General features: G+C 31.1%; 1 long non-coding RNA gene across 5 annotated transcripts in view; it reads right to left on the bottom strand.

The window, feature by feature from the left end:
* Window positions 1-872: 872 nt before the first annotated feature.
* The window catches only part of LOC118200197 (uncharacterized), a 319,672-nt gene continuing 293,281 nt past the window's right edge, over window positions 873-27,263 (bottom strand). For 4 of the 5 annotated variants that reach the window (XR_015039998.1, XR_015039997.1, XR_015039996.1 and 1 more), the window contains one exon: window positions 873-1,340. This is a non-coding gene — a long non-coding RNA (uncharacterized LOC118200197). Of the gene's footprint in view, window positions 1,341-2,830; window positions 2,909-27,263 lie in introns of all 5 variants that reach the window. The other variant, XR_015039999.1, reaches the window with a different exon arrangement.

The raw sequence follows: 27,263 nt of genomic DNA, 5'->3' as shown, positions 1-27,263 counted from the left end.
CACTTATCCCTACGGATTCTCGGATAATGGCAATAAATCTATTTATTCGGTTTACTTTTACTCAAATATTTATCCTTTAGTATTCTGCTCCTAGTTATTTTATTATCATTAAATGTTTCGTGGACGAATTTCCCACAGTCTTATTTAGTTTAGCGCCTTCCGTTTTCTTATTCTATGCTAATAAATTATTTTATCCCATTTGCTTCACTCCGCACATTTGTTATTATCTGCGCAATTCTTTCATATTCAGTACTTAGAATTTACCCTTATATCCTCTTATCTAGTTGCAGCAAATCCCTCGGATCTTTTCTCACATTTACGTTTATAACGGAGTTCTTTATGGATAATAGTTCTGATTCAATAAAGCATTCCTCTATCTGATTACGCATCAATACATTTAGCCCATATAAAAAATGCACACAATCAGATTTTAATGGTTAATTTTAAACAAATGTTGAGTGTAATCAAAAGCAAATATTAATTTTTGCCTGTTCAGTGTGTGTGTGTGGGGGACTATGTTTTGTATATTGATATATACGAGTATGTAAAGTTGGCAAGCTTTTACTGAAAATACTCTAGGTTGTTTTACTTGTTTATAGATTATTTTGTTTTTCGCTTTTAGATACTTTTTCGAGTTCATGCATACAGTTTTATATTGAAATGAAAAACACATTAAAACCCTAAACTCAAAATGTTGACCATCTTTGAAACATATAGACATTTTTTCTAATAAAAATAAATAAAGCTGAAAATCGTTTCTGCAGATATACATCTTATTTAGGAATTATAAAAAACCTGGAGACTTGATATGTGAGATATTATTATTGTGTTAATAGTAACACAGGGTGAGTAAAAATTGTGTGAACACTATCTAAGGGAAAGCATTTATTCACAGTTTTCGTTAAACAGAGTCTCAACCTGACCACCAGCCCGAGTAATGCACTCAAACCAACGTTCAACAGTACAATTTACTGCCAGAACACACATTTCTGAGGAAAAATGTTGGATATCAAACGTTTTATTTTGTCCTTTAGTTTGTCCAGACTTCAATGTCTCGTTAATTTTGATGGTCTCCGTAGTATGGCGTCCTGCATTAAAGCAATATTTACCTCACTTCTGGCAGTTCTAGGTAGCCTCGCATTTCCGTGATAACTACTGATCTAGTTTGCTGCAATCTTCAGGTAAATGCAATAAATTGTTGAACGAGTTGGTGGCTGTCTCTCTGGAAATTGTTCTGCAAACCTTCGACGCACTTCTGTGGCTGACTGCAAACTTTCATTAAGCTTGCAACCACTCTGCTGTGCTCCTATGTGAGTCTGTCAGCCATAGATATTAACGACCTAAAAAGAAAATGAAAAAAAATTAAGATTTTTCGCATAATTTTGACTCACCCTGTAGTATTTTACCAATAACCTACAGGCTTAATGAGTGTAAATACTATTATTACTAATTGTAGTGTAATACCGGGTATTTTCCGGTTAAGCAATCGCTGGAAATTATGGCATAATCTATTCATTTACTGATAGTTTTTTTCTTCTTCCCAAGGTGACAGATAGTATGTCACCAGAAAGAAAGGAGCTAATAAAATACATTCAAGCCTTATACGGACGACGAATTTACGCGAAACTTCTGGTTAACAGTCAGCCTTTGCTCACTATTACATCATTTAAAGCCACTTAAGCAAGATTAAAATGTGTATTATATAGTTTGAAGGAAGAGAATAAGAAAATTTAGGCTGAGTACTCTACACTTATAATTAATAAATAGAAACAAAATATAAGCAGCACACTGAAAAAGGTTTTTTGATTGAGTGGTTATTATATAATAAAAGTTTTGCTATATTTAAAAAAATAATGTTTCTAATTACTTTGTCTATGCTGAACATAGTGGAACTTAATGAACTATGTAGCGACTTATCGCTGAGTCCAAGTGTGTAAACGACAAAGTCCAAACAAGGGTCCCTTTTATTTACTCAAAGAAAGAATGATAGGCAGCCCCTTATCAGGCTTATAGGAAAGCCTCCACTTGGGCCTTAAACTCAACTAATCTAATGCTAAACTAAGCCGAAACTAGACACAATTACCTAACGTACTTGGCCCTTGACTAAATTAACTGGCGAATATCAGTAGGCACGTACAATACGGCCAAGCGTAGTGAGCTTAACAGCGAAGTAACCTAATGTCAAACACGCCGCCACTAAGGACTCTTAAGCCCCACTAAGGAATTCTGCTGAAGTTAGAGAAACACCCATCTTACCTCATTTACATGCAAAGCGGTACTAAAAACTCATTCTGTTAAGGAGTTAATTGTAAGTTGGAATTGTAAGGGGGAAATAAGAATTTAAAGGAAAGTGCTTCAAAATTAGAAACAACTGTTAGAAAATTAAAATAGTCCTTAAAATGTGCCCATTTTTTTATTTATTTATAGTCTTTATATTATTACGTGTAATAATTTAAATATAATAATAATAATTTTAAGATGAAAGGATTTTTTTATATTTCACCGTGAGTGCTTTTCGTGACGTGTCCAGCTAGTATTTGGAAGGTCTGTGGTTCCAATCTCGCAGAGGATATAGTTTATTTTTAATGTCTCCTGATTTGAAAACCCTAATAAATTCTACAAAGTTAAAGATTTACGATAAATTAACTAATTTATAAATTAGGTTCCCAGAAACTAAAAATACAGAATACAAAATCTTATATTGAAACGGAGCTGCGAAACCAAATAGTAGGAGAGAAAAAGATGCTATAATGTTATTTCTCGCAAACGTACGCCATATAGAGATTTGCATTTAATTAATAAAAGAAAGACTTAATTATTCAAGACTCACTTGTGCATCTCGCCAGAGCACGAGGTTGAATATTTCCCTCATGTAGCAATCCATTCTGTTTTTCTACGAAGCAAAATTCTGAACCAAAAAAAAAAAAAAAAAAAAAACTATTTCAAAGAAATTTTCCTTTAACGTCTTTATAAAAGAAACAAAAAATCTCTTAGCTGCTACTGTCGAATAATTATTAAGGCTTCAAAGCTGTAATAATCAATCGATAGTAACGACAAAATTGCAGAATCGTTCATTAAGACTCAAAGCATTTTTCTTGCGTACTAGCTCTGAACTGAATAACCTCGGCTTTCGCTATTTAATCTTTTATAGTAGGTCTTGCGAAGAAGGGTAAGAAGAAAAATTCATATTCGCAATTTTCTCTTACATTTCTCCGAAATGGTCTTATATCATTCAAGCTAAAATTTCTATATCCTCCAAACACTCACCAGATTTCGCGATTTTCCTCCGAATAACACCAGTCAAAAGATTTCTACGATTCTGTACACAGAAGTAAAGGAATACAAAATTCACAAGAAAATTTAAATAAATCATCTCTCTCTGTATATATATATATATATATATATATATATATATATATACTTTTTAAACAAGTGAGAGGATTGCCCATGGGCTTACATTCCAGCTCCTCGATCTGTAATATCTTTTTATTTATCAAAGAATTTAACTTCCAAAAAAATCTACAACCACAAGAGTTAAATTACTACAAACACACTTACAGATATATTGATGACCTTATTACAATTAATAATTTTGGTAAAATTGAACACTCCGAGATTTATCCAAATTGTCTTACACTTAATAAAACTAATAATTCACAAAATAACATAGACTTTCTAGATCTTCAAATCATTAACTACAAAAAAATTTTATTTTTCGACAAAACAAGAAACTTCAATTTCAATACTAACAAATTAATAAATTGGAACTCCAACATATCCAAAAAGTAATTAACAATACAATAATTAATCAAATACAACGAATTAAAATTATATGCACAGATACAATAGATTTACAACGCGAAATTTTGCTCCTTATTAAAATTCTCAAAAATAATTTAATACCCATTCAATATATTAACCATTGCCTTAAAAGAGCAGGCGTTAAATATTTACTCTAAATCATTTAACTGATAGGGATATGATAATTTGTTCCTAAACCTGAGAAGGCGGTATAAGTTGGATGACTATAGTTGAAGGATTTGTATATAGTGTAATTACTTTGTTGTATATATTGTAAAAAGCTAATTGTCTTCAGACTTATGCTGTTACTATGCTGTTACTAAAAAAATGGGCCTATTTCATGACTTTAGTCTGTCTAATAGCTCTTGGACAGTGAAAATTCACTTTTTCCTTTCTTAAATTCTTAATCATAGCGACACGACAATAAGCCAGAAATTAATTAATTTCCATTCACTAGTATTTTCAAGAAAATCTTAACAGACAGTTTCACTCAAATAAGAACTCCACATAATACATCCCTCAAGAAATCCGAGTCCCACCCACTACCATAAATTACTTCAGCCAAGTCTTACCGACTGATATTATTCAAAGCCCCCACTGCCGCTAAGAATTTTCGGACACCCTACACTTATGAGTCAGACACGAAGAGAACACTTTGCCAACTCCCCACTAGAAAGAATGTAAGTTACTTAATACCTTTTCTGGCCTTTATATCTTCATGTACATTCACTGTTGTTATGATATTTTTTATATTATTTTTGATTTGTTTTTACAAAGTTTGCATTATTTATCTTACTTTGTAATCTTCTATGTTTATTTCAACTTTACTTCGAATTCGATTTCATAATGACAATTTCCAATGTTTAATTTTTACAAATAATATAGAATTCAAATGCATAAATATGAGGGTGTCGGGGACGGTTACTCGAGTTTTTTCGGATTTCTCTACAGAAATTGCTTTTTACATCAAATCGAATTGGCTAAAATGCTTCATAAGAATAAGTTCTTTGAGTATCAGCATTGGTTCGTAATTCCTTCTATTCGCGGAAATATTTGGCTTGACTAGAATTGCCGGTTTGGCTTTACCTTATAACTCGAGTAAAGACGAAACACCTTCGTATTTACGTATTTTTATTAATTATTGTTCATTGAACGGGAGTTGGTTTGTTCCCCTTGAAAAGTCAACTAATTTCCGATCAATGACAATGATTACATGTTTTTAATTTAATTTTTCCTTTTACAATTGAAATTTTGTTCTTCATGATGATTTAATTCCAGTCTCCGTTAAAACATTATTAACATTTTACTTTCAAGTTACTTCAAAACATCTTTCAAAATATAACTTACCAGTATGGATTCACTCTTTTAAAATAATTCTACTTTAATTAAACTTAGGAGATAATATAATCAATTAATCAATATTGTTTAGGAAATAAATTATACTCGTATATATATATATATATATTCATATGTAACAAAAACAGAAAACAACTTAAAAATGTTGATGGCGTAGCACGTAGATAACGTAGAACATAGATCCATATTCAAGAGGAAGAATTATGATTGCGTAGAATGTTAAAATATTGAATTTGTAGTGACTAAGAAACTTAGCAGTCGAGGCGAATTAAACTCCATTTTTATTCAAATTTAAATATGTGTGTGACACAATTCACTTGGCATTCTAACCGTGCCTGTTTCCAGAAAATTTACAACGATGGTGTAGAAAGAGAGCAAAGAGAAATATCGTCCAAGCGTCACAGAGGGTGAAGCAAAAGTGAACAATTATCCATTATGTAGTCTCACTAAAAGAAGGTTTTGGTTAAATTTATTAAGATAAAGATTTCGGTTCTCGAAATTTTGAGTTCAGGTTCCAATATTAACTACGTCATTAGCGTTACGGAAGTCATGCAAGATGGATTGATCTAGAAATGCTGCAGTCCAGAAAGTTATTACGATTTTTAGATCAGACGGGGGAATTAATATATATACATATGTATTAGTTAGTTCTCTTTTCTTTAATTACATATATATACGTACTTAATTACTGTATGTGTGTGTGTAGAGTCATAATTTCTAGCATTTTTCTTCTTTATTTTTGAAGCCATAAAATGAAACAAAAGCATAAAAACATAACAAAATTAAATATTCTTAGAACATTAGTAAATATAAAATCCAGTACGACTTCAAACAAAAAGCCAATATGATTAAATTAATAAACATAAAATCCAATACAACTTTCTGTTGCCTTTCTTAATTTAAAGAATAGAACTGCTATACGACCTTTATTACCTCATTTTTGAAATCTGAACAGAGTTAAAATAAATACCGAAATATTTCTGGATTATCCTCTTTTTAAAAATCGGTATTAATTATTGCTCCATTTTTTAATGAAATGCATAGTGAAGAAAACACACTTTCAGCTCGTATGTGTAAATATGAACTGAAAAATATGTTTTCAAGCATAACATCTATGGTTTTTCATTAATTTGTTTCTTTGTATATAAATTCATTTGACGCCTTAAAGTTATGAAATTTCGAAAATGAGATGAAATTTAATTAAATTTGTGCTAAGAATGTCAGGTAAAAAAAAACGCTCTTTTCATTTAGAAATTTCCATTATTGCAATTCTATAGGATAGGTAGCCTCTGTAAAGATGTGAATGAAAACAGAAAAGCGTAAAAAGAAGAAAATATTTTCCTAAACGCAAGCGCAGCGTAGGAAATTAAACTTCAATCTTATTTTTAATCAGAAAAATAAAGGTTACTATCAGAAACAAGAGAAAAATGAGTTTTTTATAAATTTCATTTAAAAGGAATGAAGGAATTACATAATCAATATGTGGTTCAGTAACTTATGACAGGTTAGGAAATAATGAGTGTAATGCTCTTCTTGTTTTTATTCCAATTCGGAAAATAAAGGATACTCTGCAAACGGAATAAGTTTTAACAAATAGTGCCCCTTAAAATATGTTTGTGTTCTGACAACCTAGACTGTAATTTAAAAATTCTGAAAATTTTAATAGCATAAACTTCAAATTAATTATTTAAGTAATGTTTTATTATTTTGCTAAAAACTATTCTTTGTATTTTATTATTTCTAAGCTTTATAATTTTATCTTTATCTTTTTTATCTTATTTATTTCGTCCATTCAATCAGATGCTTAAATTATAGAAAATGAAGAAAAGATTTAAAAACTCGCGAATAAACTTAAAATTTGTTAATGATGATATGATAAATTTGCTAATGGTGATATGATTGGCTATGATAGTATAAACCCTGGGAAAGAATTTCGAATGCTCCAGAGGTCAGCTTACTCGCTAAATGGATTTAAAATCAAGTTATTTGACAATAGCCTAGTGAGCATTAAACTAAGAAAGTCTTCATTTCCTAAATGCTATTGCACATTTGTGTCGAAAATTAAGAAACTAAAACCCGTGTTTTATAATTTCCAAATATAACTGGACAGAATTCAATGAAATTTAGCAAAATACAGAGGAATATTAAGACAGCAATGTATACCATACGATATTGAAGATAGCATTCATAACGCTGACTAATACTCATATCATCATGAATGCTCAAACCTAAAGTTTTAAAATGGTGCCTAAAATGCAACTAATATGTGTATGGTATTTCTAATAGACGCATAAGTTAACGGGATTGTTCATACATTTCTGTGGTAGCCTTCTTTATATAGATCCTGTGCACTTGTGTAGATCTGAATGACAATCATTCGCCGAATACCATTATTGAGGATAGTCATTTATTAGAGCCATAAGAGGACAACAGTTGACCACAAAAAGGAGCTGAGAACCAACCGAGTCCTTGCATAGTCGCACATAAGAATCTACGGTATCCTTCTCTAAACCTCTGAACAGACCGAATGCTTCTTTCAAGCAAAGGAAATGGATGCTGTTATAAGTACAATGGCTATCCAGACCACGACATTTTTGCTGCCATAGTTGTCTCTTTCTCTGACGTTATCGGGTTTCCGTCTCTCTTTAGATGAAGGCACGTAACGAAACAGCGTCAAATCTAGTTTCGTCATTGAAGAGAATGTTAAGGTAACTGAAAGTGGGTCTAAAGTTGATGCTCTCTACAACACACCAGACCTGTTGTCTTGTGTTAGGGAAGAAACAGAACACAAACAGTAGATATTATGGGGAAAAAAGTTTCTCTCTCATGAAAGCTTCCTAGAAAAACACTTGAAACAAAATTTCCGATGGGAATATCGAACAAATGAGAGAAATGTATGCCTGTAATTGTGAAATGGCTAAAGTGCTACATACCGATCTTCATTGGATGTATAGATCCCTAACGCACTAACCAGGCACTATCTCTTCCTGCCGCTTTTCAGATATCATATATAACCCTAAATTTACAGCGTCTCGTAACAGGAAATGAACCCAGACTGTAATTTAAACAGATTAATTTAAGAATCCTAGATACAGATTCAGTTATGAGAGTTTCCACCAATTTCAAAACACTCTAGGCTTTAGATTTAGCTATTTTGTAACCTAAACTTGAACTCGCTCTGTCTACCAATAGTTCTCCATTTCATTCCGAAATCTAAAACTTTGTGTTTATCATACTACCGCAATATTTACGAAATTTAAGAAAATTTTAAAACCAATGCTATGATTTTAAGTGATATGTATGAACAAAATCCGAATGAAACAACAAACCCCCTTTTTTTACTATATCTACCTGTACATACACGATTAAGAATCTGACAAAAGTGCCACTGCATTAATTTGGACCATATGCTTCTTGATTTGGTTGAATATTTTGTAGAACGTTTGATGTCCTAACTTTGTACACCAGAGGCTAAAAATTAAATATCCATTTCCTGTTACGAGTCGTTGGAAATTGAGCGTTATAGTATATGATATTTGAAAAGAGGCAGGAAGAGATAGTGTTGGGTTGGTTATCGTCTGCTTTTCTTTCCTGTAAAGCTGCTGAGTATAATCCTGATTGTGATATTTTCATACTGAAAATTTCTGATATTTCGAATACTCCATTCTCTGGAGACTCGTGTAACCCTTAGACCAGCGGATATTCTCAACAATCTTAGCTGGATTCACTATTGTATGAACCGAACGGAAATTCTCAAGTAAGGCTCTCCAAAGTATGAATTTCTAGTTAAATTCTCCATAGCTTAATGAAGAACGTATTCTGCGTTTTAATCGCGCCTCAGCTGCACAGTCGCTTCTGTAGAATGAAGCTCCTTACCATTGAATCATTGTCTTCAGTGGTAATGTCGTCTCTAAAACCGTTACATGATAATTTGGCAAAAATTATGAATTTTATCTGATGTATATAACTTATGAACTTCTTATTCTGTTCTGGAGAGATATCAATTGTAGATAATACTTTTTAACAGCTTCAGTAGTTATTATGGAATTCGATACCATTTCATTAAACAAGCAATTACGTTAAACTAATACTTTCTTAAAATTTATAAAATCTAAACTTAGGCTACAATAAACTTAAATTACTGCTTTTAAATATCTTGATTTAAAATTGTTGTGTTTTTTTATTTCGCGTTTTTAGAACTTGGAAAACAGTAACTCTATCAAATGTTGTAAAAGATTTTATGACTCATTATATTTAATTAAAGGAGTCTAAGCTTTGTAACTCAACCAGAACGATAAAAAGTGTGGAATGAATAAGATAACTGCTTACCAGAATTTTTAATACATCCGTGTTAAACTTGATTTTAATTCCAGCTGTAAGTCGCAATAGTAAAAAATAATGCTAAATATGAGTTATTATTCGTTATAAAGAAAAGAGGAATGAATAATTGAGAAACATTACGAGCGAACGAGGGACAATTCAATGCAGTAGAAACTGGACATTAAAACAAAAATAATTTGCAAATGTAAATGAGAGTAAGTCAATATGAAATGGAGAGGTAATATAAGAAAGTTGCAAGAAAAAGATAATGAGAATTAGCTGAATAACAGTTGAAGGCAGACAAGAGCTGGCCATTAATAACATAGACAATGGAAATATTTTACAACCGGAAATTCTATGAATTTCAAAAAAGATATTAAATAAATAAAATTTCAAGAAAAGGAAACAACTGGCGATTAGTTGTAAAAGCATTCGGTCTGCTGGTAAGCATAAGGAAGTTAAGAAAGAAGGTTCTTATTTCGAAAGTTTAGCTACACAGTGCTCACAACTAACCAACAGTCGGTGATTTTCTATAATAAGCAAGTAATATGAGAAACAATACTATTTTGAGTATCAGTAGCCCCCAACCGCCGAACGGTAAAAAGAGGTTGAACATTGATAATTCGGTCCGGGGTTCGAGTCGTGTAAAGCGGATACGAGCCTGTTCTCTTAAAAAGTCCTTCCCGGAGCATCCCTCCTTTTCCGTATATTGTCTAATAGCGGAGCACATAATAAAGAGGATGAAATGCCACAACTCAAAGTAGGATAAAACTCATGCTAAAACGAAATGTAATGTTGCGTGCTGTAGCTTCGTACAGATCTCCTCAAATATCCATTCCAAACGAATGGAGACACCTGGAATTTTATTGAGAGGAGCAACGACAGTTACAGTCACGATAAACAGCTATAGATGGTCCAAGAAAAGCTACAGAGATGAGGCAGAGTTCTTAATAAGCGAGAAATATCGCAGATAACAAAAATCGTGCGCAAAGGCAAGTTTAATATTTCACCAATCACTAACCTAGAAGCTCATTTTCAAAACATTTGTATAACTCTGAATTCACAGGTATGAATTAAATTCACTGTGCAGTGCAGGCGTATACGCGTGCCTTGTATGCAGTTTATGCGGTTTGTTATTTGATCTATTGAAATAGAAAACGTAGTACTCGCCGGTTAAAGTGGTCCTTGAGTTACAACCAGTAAAATGGCGATAAATGGCCAAATGGGTGCTGAGAATATATTTATCTTTGAAGTTGCGTAATTATGGAGCAGCCTTTTTATCTTTATAGTTGAATTCAAAATATTATCCTGTAGAGTTTTTTCATAATAATAATTCACATATAAGCTTTATATTTGAATTCGAAATTTTTCTGTATTTCAGGCGTTTTGATGCTTGCAAAATATCCTTGTGAGCTAGAAATAACTTTTTTCCCTACCGATGGGATGAAACAAATTCAAATTCTTACTAACGACGGAGCGGTAAAGTCACTGAGCACTGGTAGTTCCACCCAGGTTCGAATCCCAACGAATTCCCTAACTGAAAGGGAATTTTTTGGTTTTCCCGCAGGGTAACGTGGATACGAGCCGATTTCCCTTAAGTTATCGTTCATGAAGGCATCCCTCCTCATAGCCCTCGAGTTACTTTACCTTAATTAACATTAAGAAACAAAAACGATTATTGATTAAGTAATTGATTTTTTTTTCCGGATTCTGCAGCCGTTAGTTAATCTTGTTTACAATCGCATAAAAACAAAAACCCTCTGCATTTCTTTTTAACAAAAAATTTCATAATGTATTCCTTTCCTAAAAATGAAATCTTCATCTTTATTCAAACATTCACTTGCGTTTGGAGATTCAGTTTGATTGGTTAACTAAATTTGAGATTTTTTTTTGTTTAGTCATTTGAAAAATTAAAAAAGAAGAATAATGAAAGGAAACAGATGGTTATCAATAAACTCAAGCATTAATGTAGCAGTTACAAGACACAGTTTATGTAATATATCTACGAAAGCAATTTGGTAAAAATCTGTACTTCTTATTTCATTTAATATAATTTTGTATGCAGTTTATTTATCATCAACAATATATAGAAACATACCCGAAATTACTACGATACATGTATAGGTAAATACAACAGAATATAAATTTAAAATAAATACAACATACAGAAACATGCAACAAATAGAAGAATATACGGTACTTACGTATTAAACGCAACCACTTTGGTGCAGTTTTACGGATGAAACGGTAAATGTTACTTATCAGATGCAAGTCGGTGGTTTTCGTGCCTTTTTACAGACAGATTCTCAAACTGTTGATACTTAAAATATGTCGGTAAACATTATCAATATATAAAAAGAATATTTTATCAATTTAAAATACCAATTTGAATTATTAAATAAGAATTATTTGATACATTAAAAAAATAAAACGCTTACATTCCTACTCAAATTTTTCCATTAATTTCGGGCGCTATTCCTTTCTCATGAACACAGCGATTTGGTTTCGCTTAGAAAAACATCAGAGAATTGCGGAGACTAGATTTGTTTCAATCCTTGTCAACAACGGCTATTTATGACACCTTTTTCCTCGTTGCTCCCTATAGAAAATTTTCAGCAAAATTCTGTATTCCTGCAGAAATTTTACCGTAGTTTCTTCCATTGCTGACAAATTCCACAAGCTCATATATTAAAACTGAGGCAAAAAATATCACGCTCTATTAATAAAAACCCTTGGAACTTGGAATACGACAAAAAAGAACGCTTACGAAAATAGCAGCCTTTCTTCACTGAATGACTGTTATGAGTATGGTTGTCGGAAGAATGGTTATGAGCATCGTTGAGAGCGTTTGACATATTCTGAAAATTTGGCGACCTCTACGAAAGTGGATGCTCTAATACGTATGCATCCAACATACGAAACAATATATGAAGTAACTTACAGAATACATTCAATATAAAAACATCTGAAACTTTCTGATGATTACATGAGGTCTCTTTTCCAACATACAGTTGCGTGCAATGGCCATTTCATAAATTCTTTTGAAGGATAAAGTACCTTCCATTTGGGAAAAAAAAAACTACATCTTTTTCTGTCAACGAAAGAATAAAAATATTAAGCATATTAAATATCTGGGAGGAGGGTACTAAAAAATTTCTATTAATTGTAGAAAAATAAACTAAAAGCATATATCAAACGTTAACTACTGGCGTATACGCAGATCGGTAACCGTCTGTTTCTCGCCAAAGCTGAAATGCTCCAATGTCTACATCTCTCCACAGCCGCTATAATCAAAAAAGCTATATCGATTAATTTGCGGTTTGAATAGGATTTGCATCAGGTCAAGCTGATATTTTGTGTTTCTAAATATTTTTATTAACAATATTTTGTAATATTTATCATTATTAACAACTTTTTATAGTAATTGAAATTTGTTTCTCGTTCTTTGTTTCGTTCGAAAAAGGGTGAAATTTTGCTAAAATAAACATTGAAGAAACCGAGAAAAAAACAAATGCATGACGAAAATAAGAAAAATGAAAATATAATATTAAGAACTTAAAACTTGTATCTTCATATTCCAGTTTATAGAGTGAATGAGATTTCTTTGTTTTTAGTTTTGTTGTGGTACACTTAATCTTTTATATTCCGACATGAGAATTCCTCTGACAATTGTATGCATTTTTCACAAATTAATGATACCCGTTTCTGTGTCTTAACTTCCAAAGACGTACTTCGTGTATTTTTTCAGGTTATTTTGTAGCCTCAAACATGTTACCTACGTAGTAGTACTTCGGTAAAAGTGCAAAAGTTTACAACAATATTCAGTTTTTTTGTTAAGTAGTGCCAGAGTTTGACACCATAAATACTAGCGATATTTATTACGTCAATACGTTTACCTCAGTTATTTGATAATATTTTATTCTTATTATCAAAACTACAAACTTTTAGTCAAGTATTAATAATTTATTATAATATCTGTTATTGTAAATCTGTTATTGAATAATCAAGCATTCATAAGATGGACTGAACATATAATGTTGAAAAGCAGCTATACGTATTGACTCAGAAACGTTTTTGCAAATAACGAAGTATTAAGTTGCATAGTGCCAAATATCTACTATTCTGTAGGCTGTTTTTCATTTTTATTTGAAGTTTGTTTTTATTCAAATAAATATTATTATTGCCTTAGCAAAGAGAAATAATATAAGAAATTTGACTGTCATATGATGAGTATATGTATTATGAGACATTATGATTATAAGTACATTATAAGATTAGGTTAGTACATTATTGATTAGATTAGTGCATTATGAGTATGGATGTTTTTCATTTTTATTTAAAAATTTTTATTAAAATAAATATTATTATTACCTTAGCAAAAATTAATAATCTAGGAAATCTGACTGCATTATGAGTACATTATAAGTATTACTGCATCAGTATTAGTACATTATGAGATTAGATTAAGTACATTATATGTGTGACTGCATTATGGGTATGGCAGTTTTTCATTTTTATTTAAAGTTTGTTATTATTAAAAATAAATATTATTACTTTAGCAAAAAGTAACAATCTAACAAATGACTGCATTATGAGTACATTATGAGTATAATATTAGTATATTATGAGTAGTACATTATGAGATTAGATTAGTATAATATGTCTATGACTGCATGATGAGTATGAGTATTTTCCATTTTTATTTGAAGTTTGTTTTAATTAAAATAAATATTATTATTACTTAGCAAAAAGTAATAATCTAAAAAATATGACTTCATTATGAGTATAGTTTTTATTCAGTTTCAAGATCTTTCACTGAAGACAAAATACTCACCTTGATTATACAACTTTGATCAAATTTCTGTCGTCTTGTTCTTCCATCTACTAAACAGAAAATCTCTCCGAGAAGTTCCAGCTGCTGTCAGCAGTCAAAGACAGTAAATCTGAGTTTCACTAAACGAAAAGGAAAACCAGATCTAGCTACTGACTTCTCTGCAGGTAGAATTTCTGACTCTTTCGGTTGCAATATGTCGCAGTTTATTATTCCCTTGAGTGAAAGTTTGAGAAGACGCAAGTCGATTTGTTGTTGAAAGCTTGGCTAAGAAGGAGAACTAAATGAATGAAAGTTATTGCTCAAGAAAATAGAATGACAGAACGTATTTCCGTTAATCCAATGGACATGAGAAGGTTGAGAACGTATAAGAATAAATATTTCTCTCCATTATTTTATTTCACTACTCAAGCGCAGCACAGAAGATATTTCTTCTTGAATACAATTCTGAGATTTTATATGATATTCCTAAACTGACTTTCTTAGCCTGAATGAAAGTTCATTACGTAATTATTTCTTATTCTGACTCAGCAACGTATCCATACGTCTCATGTTGTAATGAATATGTTGCTCATCTTAAAGTAAACTAATTTGTTTTGAAATGGGTTTCAACTCATTCACTTCAAAATTGATCAGAATCAAATAAGATGCATGTAAAGCATCTCAGCTTGAATTTAAAAGTGGACAAAATTCAGCTATAAATTGACAGGAATTAAAGAGGAAAGCTTTTTGCATTTTGGAAAAATCCGATACTCGTCTCTCTCTTTCAACTAACAAAATTAATCTGAAGCATTGTGGCAATTTTTACAATGTAGTTGTACAATGTTTTTGTAAGCTGTTCCACAACGAACGCATAATATAATAAGATATGAAGTAAAAACTGCTTACACTGTGCTAGCATAACTCATCGTTTACATGCTACAAAAATCATCAACGCACAAATGCGAAATATTATCTAACCAAGGCTTTTAAATACAATATAAGATGTGACTGCAATTATACTCATTCCAAAAATATCACAAAGTATTTGTTGAAGGCATTTCACTTCTTGGTAAACGGAAATCTGTTTAGCGTCTATTTTTTCTTTAACAATTATTGACACAGCTTTCCAGTTTTATCACGGACATTGAATAAAAATCAAAGCCTACGCTGACCACTTGGAGATTTGAACATAATTACCGCTGATAAAGTGTTTATTGTGAGGATATTAGTGTAACCCTTTTTGCAAAATATCATTTTTCCCATCAAGATTGTGCAACGCCTTAACGCCTTGTTTTTTGTGCAATGCCTTGTTTTTGAACAATATACTTGAATTTTTCGCCTCTGTTCATCAAAAGAGAAACAGATTATAAAAGATTTAATGGCAAATATTTCGGGACTTATTTTGGATAAATTGTGTGCATTCTTATCGATCAAAAACGATTATTTACAAACATTAGCTAAATATGAATGATAAGTTACAGAGTGATTAAAATAAAATACTAAATATTTTTATTTAGTATTATGTTATATTTTATTGGCCAAAAGGTGCCGTAACCCAGAAGGACTATTAGTCTCACAACGGCATTTTGTGCTGAATCACTTTTCAAATTGTTACCACCAAATATTATCGCCTTGTATTATCTTTAAAGAAATTAAATAATGAAGAATCTGCTTGAAAAACAACAGTACCTAGAGCCATCAAATTTTGAAGAAGATAGTTATCCACACGAATACGAGCACCTGGAAGCCCACATTTTTAATTTCAAATTTGTTTTATTATCTGTTTCACATTTTGTAATACTTTAAAGAAGTTTTTGATTAATAAACTCAACGATTTCAAAGCGAGCAGCGGCGACGCTGTAGGGAATAAAACATTTTTATCTGCAACTCGCGAGACTGTATATTGGAAATTCTAAAGCTATGCTATTTTTAATTATTTTCAGTCCGAAGAAGCGTTAACCCAATTTCTCCCGATGCAGCTCTCGAAATGTGTATGTGTGTGTAAATGAGAAAAATGCCCCATTGGGCATAACATAAAATCAGAAAGCTTTCATTTCTTTTTGTTACTATATGATATTACTATCATCAATGGATAAGATCAGAGCGATCGGAAGCGTTTCCTAACTTTAATATCATTATGGCTGAATGAAAACGATAGGGTAAGGAAGAGCAGAATTTTCAATTTTTATTTTTCTTGTTTAATAACGTTTCAGTATACCTACATCAAGATATTTGACAAAAAAATTTTAAAAATTTGACCTATTGCATTAAACTTTAACATACTCAGAAAAGGATGCATTTTTAATTTAATAAATCATAAGTAAGGCAATAAATTTATAACGCTTATTTAAATGTTTTTGAATACATTTTCAATCCAAGATTTAACAAATGTAAGTTAAAAATATTTAAAAATGTGTTAGGTTTTTATGTCTTGAAATGTACTTTAAAATATTTAGAATTTCGAGTAATTTTTGAAATATTTAACTTTTTTCTTATATGAGTAATTTATTTTCGTAATACTCAGACAATACAATAAACTGTGGCTGTACAGATTGGGGAAACTGTATGAAATAAATTAGGTTCCTATGGACGTTGACTGCAACAATAAAATAAATAATACAATATTGCTTCGAGAAAGGTAGAAATGGCATTTTAAATGCATAGACTTAATATAAAAATTTAATCTTTTAAATGTTCGCAGCTTACATCCTAAGGAGACATATATTCATACTTTAAAAAATGTTTTTGAAGAAGAATCAGAGAAAACGCAAAGTTCTCATTTGATAAATTTACTAATTATTAATTAAAACTACATATTCAAACATATTTATTTATAACTGCAAGGAATTTCACTTTCGATAGAAATAACGCACTGTTTTCAGGTTCATGTGACGTAAATTTAAACGAAGTAAGTTTTAATACATGGGAATCAAAAATATTAAAAATCCCTAATAGTACCTGATAATTAAAACAATTAGCTCATAGCTCTCAACTTGTACTCACTACGTGCCTGCATGGCTTTCAAAAAAATTATATCGTTATTAAAAGTTTGATTTAAGCTATACGTGTATCAAGACATCCGACTTACTGCGAGGAGAGGGAGGAAGAATTTTATACAAACAATTAAATGACATTTAATTTAAATAACATCATTAACGAACATCCATTTACTGTCATTCGCAGATATTGACGAGCTGTTCGTCGTCAAAGCCCTAAGCAAAGATGAAATAATATAGGTTGACCTTGAGACTCTTAATTCCGCAGAACTTACTGCTAATGAAGGATAAGATCTAGTTCTAAATGCATATTGAAAAAAAAAAAAAAAAAAAAAAAAAACTATTTGGAAAACTGGGTCAAAAAATTGGATAAACATTTTGTTAAACATGATCGTAGTAAGAAGCTCGCTGAGAAGTTTCGACTTGGAATGAAGTTGCTGACAGCCTCTTATAAAGAATTATATAACTGCCGAACCAAACAAGAATACAACAATTAATATATAAATTTATTTGTAAAACCGGTGAAATATCAGTACCTGAGGAGACCCACTCTGATTTTGCTAAAGAAATCACAGAAAGAATTTCATAAGAGGAGAAAGACAATATCCGCAAGATTTCTAGATATAGCAGTGATATTCCGATCATACGCAAATGTATACACTGTTTATTGCTAGAAAGGGGAAATAAATGAAATTTTGTTATGCGTAAAACCTTTTTTGGGGGTTGATGAAGATTCTGTTTCATTTCAATTGAAATTTTACTTAATACATTTTCGTTACATATTATTAATTATATGTGCATTTTATTGAAATAAAATAAGGATCTTATATTTTCAGATAGTTTATTTAAAATATTTTTGCTGCTTTTTAGTACAAGGAAGTAAAGGAAGTGTCGTAATCGCTGAAAATTAAGGATTATTATATTTCAAAGGGTATATCCATTTTGACCGCACTCAAATCCATTTAGGCGAGTTTTTGCGTGACATCTGTATGTGCCAATAGAATGAAGGACTCTTTTTCCAAAACGGATTGTAAAAATGGATTCAGAAGAGATTTTTGGGGACATCTGTACGTACCTATGTCTGAATGTATCTATCATAACTCAAAAAGATTAGAAAGTGTATATGGGACACTTAGTTGTGCATCTCCCTTTTCTGTTGCAATCGGTCGGACCAAGCGTCTACATATACATATATACCGAACCTCTTACTCGGCTCAGTGAGCTCTGTTTTTTATTCTAATATCTTGGTAAATTTGGGTTTTTCTGCTTGAAAAGTGATTGAATTATGTTGTTTTTAAGTTCCGATTAAAGTTAGTTAACCTTCGTGCAATAGTAGTAAAATTACCAAAATTTAAAAGTTTAAGTTATGCTAGACCTAACGATGCCCCCATTGTTTTACACTTAGAACTGTTTGCAGAAAAGTTAATTCACTAAGTGCACCAATTGCAGTATCTTTTTGCCCAGTGGGAGCAAGAGTAAACTTTCAATTTTGAGCACTGAAAATTTTGCTTTCTTGTTCATTGTCGGAATTGCTGATTTTGGCGTACAAAATCTAATTTTAATTGTAAAAATGTTTTTAATTATATAAATTTTTGCTGCATTTCATTTACACTTATTTCCTCGAATTTCATTAGAGATATATTTCCCATTCAATTAATTCAATTCTCCCTTCGCGGCAAGGCAAAAATATATAAAAACTGAAAACATCTTCATTAAAAAATGTAAAATACACAAAAGCCTAAAGTACCAAATACAGTTAATGGGCCGTACAAGAAGACATGTTGTGTTCACATCGGATTTTTTTAGTTCTGGAATCAATCCCTCCTTCCTTCCCTAGATACAATTACAATGTCTTTTTTTACATAACTCATTTTTGCACGTTTAAGAAGCGCATCTATTGTGTAAAAAGCAAAATTAGACACATACGTACAAGAGTCTTAAAAATCTGCGAAGTCCCTAATTTACGAAAAGTTATATTAATTTGCCTAAGACACTAATAGTTCACAATTCTAATAATTGCATCAACTAGATAAAGATATTTATTCGGGTATTTATAATTTTATTTCTTACTTACTGCAAAACGCTCTCAAAAGGCAGCTAGCAGCATAAAAACTACCTTCAAAAGCAACACATACTTCCGTAGACAAGAATTTGTCTTATTAAGTTTCGACATGAGTTGCAGATAAGAAACCTTAGTATTTAAACTTACATTTGCAATCGACAAATAAGTGTCCTTCTAACATGGACAAATTATTGTACATTTCAAACAATATCCCAAAAGCGACAAGCAATTTCTTAGATAAGAATTAATCTCATTAGGTTTCAACATAATTTGCAGACAAGAACTCGCAGTTTTTAAACTTAAATTTACGAAACTGATATTTGTGAGATTAGCACAAAACATTCGAAATGGACAAATTATCACGATAGAAAGTTAAGAAAAATATGTAATAAAATAAATTAGTACTTAGATGTTGAGAAAATAACATAATTTTCACAACTATTGTTTCACATTTCTTCATTCATATTATACAAGACACGCTGCTGAATTAATTTATGATTTTAAAAATAAAACCTCAGAGGGTATTCGAAATATACACACGTTCCTTGAGCACACACAGCATTTTTACATTTATTCGGAGTTAAAAGTTATTTGATTTATCTCTTTTGTAAGAGAAAGAGGAATTCTTTATTTCCCTCCGGCATGCGAATTCCCTGTTCAGCAATGTAAACAAGGAGTGAAGAACAGAAAATTTCGAGAGGAACACAGAGTAAATCACCAAAAATAACATAAATCCCCATCCAACAGTTTCCTGCATCATTACAGATTTCAATACAGACTCGAGAACAATTTAATTAAAATCCTAAGGCTAGTAAAATTCAGATCATTAGCCAAATAATCCTTAGCCCGCTTCAACGATTTCCCTCCAAGTATATTGCTTCGTTATCCTAGTATTACACTTCCTAAAGAATCTCCATTTATTCCCTTCAGAGAAGCCAGCCGAAAACTTTATAAATATTTAATCTAACGCAGTGCTTAATCTAATGCCTTTCAACCTGACAAATAGATTTAACCCTAATTCCATTGAATTCGGCTTAACAACGAGAATTGATATGCATTCATTTAGCTTAGGAATGACAAATTGACATAAAGAGTTTTGTTTATAGTTGAGGATTCATGTAAAGATTATGGATATGCTGTTCTTTCATCAGTATCATAGGGTTACAATTATTAGCATAACTAAATGCTGATGGATTGAAATCTAACTGAACTGAACTTCGCTTAACTGAAATTCATTCTAAACGAAACGGTGTGCAGAGGGGAAAATTAGAAATTTTAATTTTCAAATTTATATTCTGATGCTTCAAAAACAGGCTTATCACATTAAAAAACTCAAATTAGAAAGAGACATATTTAACAATGAAATGTATAAAACTTTTTTTTTTTTTTTTTTTTTTTTTGCTCAGGAGGGCTATTGATTTCGTTTTGGCATTTGCGTAGTCCAATACAAAAAACGGCGTTTCACTTTTCAAATTGTTGTCACCAAATATTAGAGCCCTGTATATTTAAAGAAAGTAAACGATGAAGAATCTGCATGAATGTATGTACGTTTCTCGCATTGTGAGAAAACAACAGTACCTAGAGCCATCAAATTTTGAATAACGTGCGTTTCCACTCGAATATGGGCAACTGGAATTTAAGATTTGTTTTATTATCTATTTAATATTTCTTAAACCTTTGACGAATTTTTGATTAACAAACTCAACTATTTCAAAACTAGCAATGACAACACTGTACGGGAAAAAAGAAGTTTTTATCTCCAGTACGCGAGACTGCGTATCGGAAATTCTAAAGACATGCTCATTTTAAAATTATTTTGCGATATAGCTGCTGAATTGAATTTTATGTTTTAAATGCGAAGAACATGATATTTAATAAATAAAGGTAATACACAAAACGTTAAAAAATGCTCCTTGGGGCATAATGTAAAATCTGAAAGCTTTCAGGTTTTTTTTTTTTTTTTCCTTCGGCTACAACACAGCTGAAATTACTCATTACAAATTAAATATACAATACTAAATATTTTATTAAAAACGAAAATCAAATATTTAAATACTATGAAGTATGATTTTTACTTCCTTGTACGAAGTAAAAAGGAAGTATTGTAATCGCGAAAAATTTCGGGTATTATATCATATTTCAACGAAAATATCCATTTTGACGGCTATCGAATGCAATTTAACAATGTTTTTGCGTGACATCTGCACGCGAGTACAGAATAAAGGACTCTCCTTCCCCCAAAAAATTATAAAACTAATTTAAAATGAATTCTGAAGAGAATTTTTCGTGGTGTCTGTACGTACGTAAATATCTCACATAACTCAAAAGGGAGTAGCCTCAGAACTTTGAAATTTTGTATGTAGGACTGCTATAACATGTAGATGTGCACCTCGTATTTTAGTTGCAATCGCGAAGTGAGAACTGAATTAATTGAATGAAAAATACTGAATCGTCTGTGAAAAACCGTTTCTTTTCTTGTTTGTTTAATTTCTTTTATACATCGTTTTAGATTTATTATAGTATTAGAATAGAACATGTGTCAACGATTAAATAATTCTTCAGATGATATGACGTTTGTGCATTCTGAGTTATAAAATGAACGAAATGTAAAGCTGTCTGTTAAGTGTCAGAGTGTCGCTATGTTAAACAAATCTAGCTAATTTTAAAGGGTGCATTTATTCTATTGTGGTTTATGCGCTATCGACGAAGTAGATATAATTCAACCCAATAAGTGTAAGTGAAATGCAAGAAAAAATGCGTATAATTTAATATTCCGTACAAGGAAGTCATGTGGTGTACACATCAGATTTTCAATCTTAAATAACTAATTTTGCTATTTGTAACAGACTAACTGAATTTGAAAGCTATGTTTAGAACTTTATGTTCTCCTGAATAGAATCGCATTAAGAATCGGTCATTCCCCAGGGTGTTAAAGTTGAATTGCAGATCTTATGCACTGCGCCTTGGTATGACTTGCTGAGATTGTGAATGATAAATGATGGTTCTAGATTTTCTCCGGTCGTCTTTGGTCAGTTCTCGAAGCATGATCGTGTCTATACGGATTTTATTTTGCCAGGATATGATCCTGCCTCTTAAGAAGAAACAATAATAGCCTTTTGAGGTATGTTTTGGGAGAATAGTATCAGTGAGTTAAGAAATATTCATCTTTATTTTTTTAAAACTGACTTATTGCTGTGTATTTTACTTGCTAAATTCTTCATTTTATTGCATTCTCAGCGCTTTACTATTTACGGGTAAAGAAGTAATTTATCAAGAAACCAAGTCTTAGAAAATTGTACTACATGCAAAAAATAATGAACATGTAAAATACATATCGTTTGAAAGAGTTATTTTAAGAACCTATTTAACAGATTGATTATCTCAATTAAAAAATACGAATGTTGTTAGAGTCGTACGTTATACCTTAAAGTCGTTAAACTTCAAGACCGAAGCTATTATTTTCCAATAAATTATAAAGTTATATAAAAGCACATTTCAAGTGATTTTTTGCAATTCTTTGAATTTGTCAATGGTTATCCAGTCATAGTTACATAGGTCAGGTGAAAATGTTTAAAGCTAAAAACGAAGGGTTATTTTGGGGATATTATTATTAGTTTTCATTTCATACTTCGAACAATTTACACTTTTTTTTAGCAAATACTCAATCGCTTAAACTACGGTACTATAAAACAAAATTATCCGAAACTTTTATTATCCTGATAATTTATCGATTTTATTTTGTCAAGTTTGTAGTTTTTTTACTTTAAAAAAATGTTTTAATGAACAATATAAAATTAAATGTCATACAGAATTCTGAAAAGTAATAAGTTAAACTGATATAAGTACTGACAGAGAAAAAGTTAAGATTATTCTATCTACGGAAAAATTTGTAGGGGGAATATTTAAGACGTTTTGATAGTAAAAATAGTAAAAATGGAAATTTAGGTAGGTCAAAAGGTCTATTATACAGGATGCAAATATGGTAAAAACGTTAGTGAAAACCTCAAAATTAAAGAAGCAATGAAAAATTAATACCTGAAAAAGGTACAAGGTATAATTTTTGCGTAATTGAGAGGTCCGTGGTTCGATTTCCAGCGAAGGCGTTGCTAATTTTTTATCTTGCCTGCTTCCAAAAACTACCTAATGTCTCTACAGTGGCGCCTGAACTAAAAGAGTGGTGGATGAGGATTCTCTACACCCAGGATTTGATGAGTGGATCCCCTAAAACCCCATTCGCTCTTTAAAAGGGGGAGTATATAAAATATTTCTCCTGCCTTCTTAGCGAGCCTTCGTGGTGTAGCTTCGTGGTCTGCACGCTCAGTGCGTAATTGAGAGGTCCGCGGTTCGATTCCCGGCAAAGGCGTTGCTAATTTTTCATCTTGCTTGCTTCCAAAAATCCTAATGTTTCTACAAAGTAAAAAAAAAAAAAAAAAAAAAAAAAAAAATGTTAATCACCTCCATTTAATGTTTCAAAAGAACTTGCCAGGGTATTTAAAACATTATATCGGATTGATTAATGCGAGATGAAAAACATGTTTATTTCCTCTCAGCATTGTAAGACATCAAATAGTTGCAATTTAATTTGATTTTAAAAAATTTTACTTCTAGCTCGTCTAGCATTGCTGAAGAGCTTCTCCGATATGCTATCCTACCCCTACGAATTAAAATTAAAGTAAGAATGTAAACCTAATTAGAGTAAAAAACTGATAATAAAGCAAAAAAAGTAAAACATAAAAAATATAAAAACTCATACCGTGTAAAAATACAGTAAAGTTCAAGAAAAATTACTACATCTGTACATTAAAGTCTTATATATTTTCAGTTAAATGTTTTAAAGTATTTTACTCTCGTTAAAAATGTTATATTATATGTATACATGAAATGTGAAATATGAATGAAAATTACTAACTTTAATTTATTCTTTTAATTCCTGATTTTAATTTCGCTACCTCCCTTTTCCTCGCTTTCTTCTCGCTACCCACCAACCTTACAAAAGGTAGGTAGCGATTTTAATTTCGCTACCTACCTTTTGTAAGGTTGGTGCAAAACTCAGTGAAAATTTTGAAGAAAAGGGGAAAAAAAAAGAGAGGGAGAGCATGTAACTGATAACTAGTAAAACGGAGTGATAGTGGAGAAGATAAAGTAAAGTATGGCGATGGCGACTGCCGTATGTGATTGAAGAAAAGAAACAAGTTTGGGCATCGTGGAAGATGATAATTTGTATGGATGATTTAAGCATATGGAAAATTACATGAACTCAAATCCTCTGAGAAGAGAATGCCAAGATTTGTGCGTTGGGTCCCGGCGTATGTTCCTGTTCCTGAAGCATAGGACTTTGCTGAACCCGTATAATATAGGCTTCTGGCAACGACTGATGCCGTGCAGCTACACCGGCATTATAATTCTATTTTCCGAAGTATTATAAAGTACCTATGCGGAACTGATATTTAGCGATGAAGTAAACGGCTGAACGTTACGAATTAAGTGAACTGTGTTAAGTGCTGTAAGTGAATATGTTAAGGACAGTTTTCATTACATTTGTAGTCAGATTCTCAGAATTTAAAACTTCAGCATGGCTTATCCCGTAGTCTGCTTAATGTAAGCATTCTTCACCTCCTTCTTGCATATAGTGATGATTATGTGAAACTATGTGATTTGTTTTCTGTGTGTGAATTGCATATTTAATGTGTTATTTAGGTTCTTATATTTAAAATGTGGATATTAATCGGAGATTTAGTCCCGAGATTAGGATAAGCTATATTTGTATGTCTATTTTGATCTTAATATATTATTCGGGTACTTGGAAAAATGTATAAAGGAAATGAATAATTTAGAAGCAAAGAATTTCGAGTTTATTTACGACTATAATTACCGGAAGGAAATTAATTTAGATTGAGAGCAATGCATCTAACAACAAAGAGAACAGTACCCCTGTAATCTTTTCTAATAGCGGTGCAAAAAAGACGATTCATAGTTATACATTTTTCAGTCTGATGCAATATGGAATCCACATAAAAAAAATTCGATAGAAAAATAGACTTATTCTCTGTCATTATATCAGCACGCATTTGGCACGCATTTTTTAATGATTTTCGTTTTTGTAATCAAATGGTCTTTAAAGCTCAAGTTCAATCCAATATTTCACCTATATTCAATTTTAGTCGATTAAATGTGGCAAAAAATATTATCATAATTGATCAGAAATCAATAACGCAAACAAACACATAAACAATCATTATTCTTTATATATATATATATAGATTCTGTAAAAGTTACAAATTTTTGATTAAGAAACTGTACGATTTGGAAGCGAACAGTAGTAACACTTTTCGAAATAAAGTACTTTTATCTCCAACACGTGAGACTGTTGCCACTCGGAAAAATGAGGACGAAAATTAGCGTTTTCAGCGTTTTTAATTAATATCTCTGATTTTACTATTTTTTTTTTTTGGAAAAAATGTTGATGTCTACCTTTTCCAGGACCCAGAAAAGAATTGTAGAAAATTTGGCGACGATAGCTATAGTAGTGACTGAGTAAATCGCGAACAAACACACAGACATTATTCTTTATATATATAGATAATAGTTCCTGTCCACGACAGATACAATTAAATGATTGTAAATTGTATGTGTAAATCGAACCTTGGGTTAATTATCTGCGGATGCTTTTGTACTATTATTGTCAAATTGTTCTTTTAAGTTGTAAATATTTATAGCTGTCCTGATTGTCATAATGTTTCATTTAGATAGAGGATTAAAAGCACTCATTCTATTTTAGCAAGTAGCACTGTTTTTGCTTATTGATCCAATTAAATTTCTCTACACAACATTTTTCTATCATAACAGTATCAAAAGTATAAATGTACCTGAGTGCCAAGTAAATTGTGGTCGCCAAATGTCGATTGGAATAAATATGAATATTTAATCTTACTCGGCTGCCAAGTTTCCTAGTCATTGCGGATTTTACTATATTTTAGCATTCTGCGCAATCAGATTTTTTCCTCTTCAATACGGATCTACGGTCTCCGCCATCAACGTTTTTATTTCTTTTCATTACGCACACATACACACACACACACACACACACACACACACATATATATATATATATATACTGTTTTATTATCTGCTTGATTTTTGTCGAAATAAAATTGGATAAATGAAAAAAAAATGGAGATTCTTTCATTTGTATTTAGAGTGGAAAAGTAAAAAAATACAAAAGACCAACAGAATTATCTGCATTTTTCAAATCTCTGAAAAGATTCTTCTTGTAATTAGGTGGTTTATGAACTGATTCAACAAAATTAGTCCGCGTATTTGCAGTTCCCAATGAATATAAATTTCGAAGTCTATATCAAAAACTTCATTACGCGTTATTCCATTTTCCTTCGTAAAACATTCATTTGTTCAATAATTTAAAAACGATTGCTTTAGTAGGAAATTTAATCCGGTTTTTAATTACGGAGATATTTTAATTTCTTTTATTGATTTAAATAAAATAAAAAAGTTTGAAATCCGTTTTCTAAAATTCAATTTATGTTGGAAATATTCAAAAGGAATTTTCCTGAAAAGATGCGTCTGAACGTGAGCTCTTTTTAATTCTCATCCTTAGAGTTTTTTTTTTTTTTTTCTTTTTAAAAGAGAACTAACCTGACTTAAAAATAGAGTTTATTGTAATTAGAGATCGGAAAAGAAATCATTAATTATTTTAAATTATACTGATAATTAAATGCACTGATTATTGCACGTAAATAAATATTCCAAGCACGAGGATTTATGCCATAGTGTAATATAATTAGTATAGGATAAAATTATCAGCTGGAAAGTTTTGAGGCCGTTTAATTTTTGACTCTGGCATGGTTGATTTTGGAAATGAATGTTAATATTACTTTGTGTTTTAAATATATTGTTTTTT

The sequence above is a fragment of the Stegodyphus dumicola genome, chromosome 3 (assembly GCF_044657685.1).
Source record: "Stegodyphus dumicola isolate Sdum_Otavi_A_Nest chromosome 3, ASM4465768v1".
NCBI classification, from domain to species: domain Eukaryota; kingdom Metazoa; phylum Arthropoda; class Arachnida; order Araneae; family Eresidae; genus Stegodyphus; species Stegodyphus dumicola.
The sequence above is the reverse complement of the archived record's forward strand: the minus strand, read 5'-3'. Positions and strand labels throughout refer to the sequence as shown.